The sequence below is a fragment of the Taudactylus pleione genome, unplaced genomic scaffold (assembly GCF_031769625.1).
Source record: "Taudactylus pleione unplaced genomic scaffold, aTauple2 ptg000820l, whole genome shotgun sequence".
NCBI classification, from domain to species: Eukaryota; Metazoa; Chordata; class Amphibia; order Anura; family Myobatrachidae; genus Taudactylus; species Taudactylus pleione.
The window spans coordinates 1690001-1697270 of record NW_028285222.1 but is presented as its reverse complement, the minus strand read 5'-3'; positions in this window follow the sequence as shown (position 1 = coordinate 1697270).

The following is a 7270-nucleotide window of genomic DNA, read 5'->3' as shown; positions in this document are numbered from 1 at the left end:
TGCATTTACTACTAACACCTTAGCAGCACCCAGTCACAAACCCGATCCCCCTGCATTTACTACTAACACCTTAGCAGCACCCAGACACACACCCTCTCCCCCTGCATTTACTACTAACACCTTAGCAGCACCCAGACACACACCCTCCACCCCTGCATTTACTACTAACACCTTAGCAGCACCCAGACACACACCCTCCACCCCTGCATTTACTACTTACACCTTAGCAGCATCCAGACACACACCCTCCACCCCTGCATTTACTACTAACACCTTAGCAGCACCCAGACACACACCCTCCACCCCTGCATTTACTACTAACACTAGCACCCAGACACACACCCTCCACCCCTGCATTTACTACTAACACCTTAGCAGCACCCAGACACACACCCTCTCCCCCTGCATTTACTACTAACACCTTAGCAGCACCCAGACACACACCCTCTCCCCCTGCATTTACTACTAACACCTTAGCAGCACCCAGACACACACCCTCCACCCCTGCATTTACTACTAACACCTTAGCAGCACCCAGACACACACCCTCCACCCCTGCATTTACTACTAACACCTTAGCAGCACCCAGACACACACCCTCTCCCCCTGCATTTACTACTAACACCTTAGCAGCACCCAGACACACACCCTCCACCACTGCATTTACTACTAACACCTTAGCAGCACCCAGACACACACCCTCCACCCCTGCATTTACTACTAACACCTTAGCAGCACCCAGTCACAAACCCGATCCCCCTGCATTTACTACTAACACCTTAGCAGCACCCAGACACACACCCTCTCCCCCTGCATTTACTACTAACACCTTAGCAGCACCCAGACACACACCCTCCACCCCTGCATTTACTACTAACACCTTAGCAACACCCAGACATACACCCTCCACCCCTGCATTTACTACTAACACCTTAGCAGCACCCAGACACACATCCTCCACCGCTGCATTTACTACTAACACCTTAGCAGCACCCAGACACACACTCTCCACCCCTGCATTTACTACTAACACCTTAGCAGCACCCAGACACACACCCTCCACCACTGCATTTACTACTAACACCTTAGCAGCACCCAGACACACACCCTCTCCCCCTGCATTTACTACTAACACCTTAGCAGCACCCAAACACACACCTTCTCCCCTGCATTTACTACTAACACCTTAGCAGCACCCAGACACACACCCTCCACCACTGCATTTACTACTAACACCTTAGCAGCACCCAGACATACACCCTCCACCCCTGCATTTACTACTAACACCTTAGCAGCACCCAGACACACACCCTCCACCCCTGCATTTACTACTAACACCTTAGCAGCACCCAGACACACACCCTCTCCCCTGCATTTACTACTAACACCTTAGCAGCACCCAGACACACACCCTCTCCCCTGCATTTACTACTAACACCTTAGCAGCACCCATACACACACCCTCTCCCCTGCATTTACTACTAACACCTTAGCAGCACCCAGACACACACCCTCTCCCCCTGCATTTACTACTAACACCTTAGCAGCACCCAGACACACACCCTCCACCCCTGCATTTACTACTAACACCTTAGCAGCACCCAGACACACACCCTCTCCACTGCATTTACTACTAACACCTTAGCAGCACCCAGACACACACCCTCCACCACTGCATTTACTACTAACACCTTAGCAGCACCCAGACACATGCCCTATCTTCTTTACCTTCTGAGGAAACCGGGAGCTGTCTGACCTGGAGAAACTCGTCAAGTTTCTTGCTGTTGTACCCATCTGGTATCTGTGTCTGACTATCTTAGACGCCAGCATTCTTATACTTACTGCTGCTTCATATGGACTATATCCCCTTACTAAAACCTGCCTACTGATGTTACCACCTGGCTTCAATGTCTGGGCATCACAGCTGCCAGTACCGACCACCTAACGACGCTGCACCTGTTCTGTATTTTCTCACTAGTAGCCTGCCCACGGTTGGTAATAGCTGGCATACTATGAGACAACAGCCAGCATTATGCAGGGATACGTGCACTAACTAACTAGTGTCACCGGCAGAAAGTTTACGGGACTCCAGTCTGCAATGTGGGAGTTAACCACTGCCGGTTTACTGTCTGCATAGAAGCAGGTACATCACAACCTATTGAGAGGTTACCTATGCAGCTGTCAGTTCATTATTTCTTTGGATTAGTCTGACACACTGACGTCTTCACCCATCAGTGTTATTGCACTTTATACTGGGACATAACACGGCTTTTCCTCCATTATCCTCATAGAGTGGCACGTGGTAAGAGAAATTATATAGCTTCATTAACATTTATTCTGGGGACTGATTAGATACATTCTGACTGATCATAAACTACAGTGTGTAGTTGTTACCATCCATGATATTACATAATGAAACAGTAATACCATTATTAGATTATACCAAATCTGCTTGGACTACATATCGTTTACAACTCACATTTTAAACTTTTTATACCATGCTAATCAGATTAGATCATTATTGGAAACTACTGAAGAGGAAAGGGATCTAGGAGTCACTATTTCAGGTGACTTAAAGGCAAGCAAACATTGTAACAAAGCAATGAGGAAGGCAAGTCAGATGCTTGGTTGCATAGGGAGAGGAATCAGTAGCAGAAAGAAAGAAGTGATAATAACACTGTATAGGTCATTGGTACGTCCTCATCTCGAATACGGTGTTCAGTTCTGGAGGCCATATCTCCAGAAGGATATTAATACGTTAGAGACTGTACAAAGAAGGGCAACTAAAATGGTGCAAGGTCTACACCACAAAACGAACCAGGAAAGACTAAAAGATCTTATTATGTATAGTTTGTATCAGAGAAGGGAAAGGGGACATGATAGAAACGTTCAAATATATAAAGGGTTTTACAAGGTAAAGGAAGGAGGCATTCTTCAAAGAAAGAGAAGTATTAGAACAAGAGGACATGTTCTGAAACTGGAGCGTGGTAGGTTCAGGGGAAATTTGAGGGAAAATTACCTCACAGAAAGGGTAGTGGACAAGTGGAATAGCCTCCCATCAGGGGTGGTAGAGGCTAAGACAGTAGAGCAATTTAAACATGCATGGGATAGACATAAGGATATCCTTCAGAAGAAGTAAGGATCAATAAGGGTTGAGGTAACAGTGGGGTCTAATTACTAAGCAGTGTTAGGAGACAGAGTGAAAAGTGATAAGGTGCCAGCCAATCAGTTCCCAACTGTCATTTTTCAAACGCAGCCTGCGAGATGACAGTTGGGAGCTGATTGGCTGGCACCCTATCACTTTCTTATCACTTTTCACTCTGTCTCCTAACACTGCTTAGTAAATAGACCCCAATATGTTTAAAAGTGGGGCAGACTAGATGGGCCAAGTGGTTCTTATCTGCCGTCAAATTCTATGTTTCTATGTTTCTATTATTAATTGTCTATAGTAATTTGTGTGCAATATGATACCATATAGGTAATTCTATTTTAATTGTTAATAAATTATTTTCGTTCATCTACTGTCTCAGACTTAGCACTCTCATTTGTTTGTTTTTTGTATTTTTTTTATGGGTAGCAGAATGCACTCTGCAGGTGATTCAGACCCGGACGCTAAGTTGCGCTCTCTCGCAGCTGTCAGGGGCCGGATATGCAAATTCCGTGTTCACACTGTCTGGCTTAAGGACGCCCTCCATGTCTTTGAGAGTTACGGGAGAGTGAGCGTACGCCGGTGTAATGACGCCCACTTTTCTTTTTTTAAAATGTTTCTTTATTGAAGCACAATAATTGTGTACAACAGTACAAGAGTTATACAGATATAGTTAGTATTAACAGTAATAGTGACATATTTATGGCATGTACACAGAAAAAAAACAACATCTAGGAACTGATGCAATAACTTATCAGTATATATCTTCATCAATACATCACTACAGTACCATAAATAAAACAATATGAATGCAAATAATATTAACAGGTTCGCATTGTGTGAGCCCGGGTTCTCAACATCTTCTCATAACTCTCATTGGAATAATTATATAAGTTAAAACAATATCGGGGGGTCACTTGCACAGATACGTGTTTCATACCAGAGTGTATTCCTAAAACATTTCTCTAATTGTTCTTTCAATGATTGGGACAATGTTTCGATTCAACTTTCCCAAGTGGAAAAAAACATTTCTGTGAACTTTTCTTTTTTGCAATGCGGTCTCATGCCACTCCATTCGAAAGATGTTGAAAAGTTTTCCTTGAAACATCGTTAGTGTAGGTGCTGTGTGCTGCAGCCACACTTCCAAAATGCATTTATTTGCTACCACTGAAATAATAATTAGTAACTTTTTAACCCCTCTTAGTACTTTAGTTTCCTTAGGTGTGATACCGAATATTGCCCACTCAGATGTAAATGGTAGAAAATTCACCAAGTATCTATTGACATAATTGCCCACCATAACCCAAAATCCCCGTATTATTGGGCAGCTCCATAAACAATGCATCAGTTCTGCGTCCTGCGCTTCGCAACGAAGATATTTACAGTCCTCCAACAGTCCCATTACATATCTACGATGAGGGGATAGATAGGTTCTGTGTAATAAGCTCAAAAAGAGTTCTGTGTAAGAAGTTGCTGGCACGAGCTTGACCGGTTGTTCAAATGAACGTAGTAAGTGGTCTAAGGATAAAGATGGAAAATGTTCTTTTCACTGTGCCAAACCTGTGTGTTGAGTATTGTAATCTAAAGAATTATGTAAAAACGAAGTATTGTGATATAGCTTTGTTTTGGGGATTCTCCGTAGTGAGTAAAGTATCTAGGGCCTGATTTTGACCCACTCGCAAGCGCTATGCGCTCGCAAACGGGTCGATGGTGGGGCATTGCGCACTCGCGGCGTGTGCGATGCGTGTGCGCAAGCCCTGGAGCGACTGAGAAATTCACTCGCTCCGGGGCTCGCTACAAACGGGGCGGCTGCCGATGTTCATCGACAGCTCGCCCCGTTTTGTAGGCGGGGTGACCGGACAAACGGAGGTGTTCCTGAAGGAATGCCTGTCGTTTGTGGGCGGCCCTACTGACATCATGAATTATGTCAGTAGTGAGCTTCCGGCTCTATTAGAGAAGGAAGCTCACTGGGGCTTGCGGCAGATGAGACCCTACCACAAGGGTCTCGTCGCAAGCCCGATGGTCGCAACCATCGCGACCATCACCTGGTTGCTTGCAAAAGCTGTGGGTGGTCACCCACACCATAGCGAGCAGCCAGGAGGCCGGGTTTTTTTAAACAAAGTGGCCACCCTGATTCAGAGCGAGCTCTCACTTTTTGCAAGGGGCTCTGAATCAGGCTCCTGGATCATTAATGTAATCATTCGGAGCTAACTTTCTGGAGAGTTGAGGTATATAATGTTGTGCTTGAAAGTACGATAGGGGCGAGGAACTGACAATTGTATACTGTATACTCATACTGTCTGTCTGTCTATCTATCCATCCATCCATCCATTTATCTATCTATCGATCTATCGATCTATCGATCTATCTATCTATTGTATCTATGTAAATGTATCTATCTATCTCATAACTATTTATCGATCTATTTATTTATCTATCTATCTATCTATCTATCTAATATCTATCTATCTATCTAATATCTATCTATCTCATATATTTCTATCTATCTATCAATCTATCGTCTATCTATCTTGTTTGTATGTATATATGTATTGTACATATGTATGTATGTATGTATGTATGTATGTATATATCTATCTAACTCATATCTATCTATCTTGCATGCATGTATGCATGTATGTACGTATCTATCTATCTATCTATCTAGCTATCTATCTATCTATCTATCTCATAACTATTAATCTTATCTTTCGAAGTTAATTCCCAATATGTCTGCACCAACCTTGCAATATGCTTATTGTGCTCTCTAGGTTTCGGTTGATTTTAATTATCTCTGCGTGGTTTTCTATTTTTTGCAACACCAAATCCTTGTACAATGTTTTCTGATGTCTGTAAAGCGACTTTGAGTCATACGGGAGAAAAGCGCTATATAAATAAAATTATTATTATTATTATTATTATTATTATTATCTATCAATCTATCTATCTCATATATATTTATCTATCTCATATCTATCTTTTATCTATCTCCTATATATCTATCTTGTATGTCTCTATCTATCTCAAAACTTTATCTTTTTATCTACCTATTTGTCTATCTCATATCTATCTATCTATCTATCTATCTATCTATCTATCGATCGATCTAATCTATCTATCTATCTCATATATATCTCATATCTATCTATCTATCTATCTATCTATCTATCTATCTATCTATCTATCTATCTATCTCATATCTATCTCATATCTATATAGCTCATATTTATTTATCTATCTATATATCTATCTATCTATCTATCTATCTATCTATCTATCTATCTCCATCTATCTATCTCTATATCTATCTTATATCTATCTATATATCTCATATCTATCTCTCTATCTATCTTATATCTGTCTATATATCTCATATCTATCTATCTCTCTATCTATCTTATATCTATCTATCTCATATCTATCTGTCTATCTATATCATATCATATCTATCTATCTTCTATCTATCTATCTATCTGTCTGTCTATCTATCTATCTATCTATCTATTTATCTATCTATCTCTATATATCTCATATCTATCTATCTATCTATCTATCTATCTATCTATCTATCTATCTCATATATATCTATCTCATATCTATCTATCTATCTATCTATCTATCTCTCTATATCTATCTATCTATCTATCTATCTAGCTATCTCATATCTATCTATCTCCTATCTATTTATCTATCTATCTCATATCTATCTATATATCTCGTATATATCCAGGGGCTGGCTGGCAACTTTTAGCCTGGGGGGCAAACACAAGCAAGTGGCCCCGACTTTTTTACCAGCACATTGTTGGGCTTTGGCCCTGATAGGGTAACTGCCATGTCCAGATATGGACTACTATTCCTTCTGGAGAGGGGTACCCCGGATCCGTCTCTGTTGGCCCATGAGAGCCGCACATGCACAGTGTATGCCGAGGATCCAAACCAGAAAGCAGTGGGATAGCGTTACGCTATCACACTGCTTCCAGCACAACCCCAGGGCAGGCTCTTAATGGAGCCCATCTCCTGGCAAGAAGATTTTTGTAAATTTGCATAAAAATATTAATTAACACATTGCGAATTTAGGTGTAAAATATTTATCACATCTACATTAAAAATGCAGATTGTGAT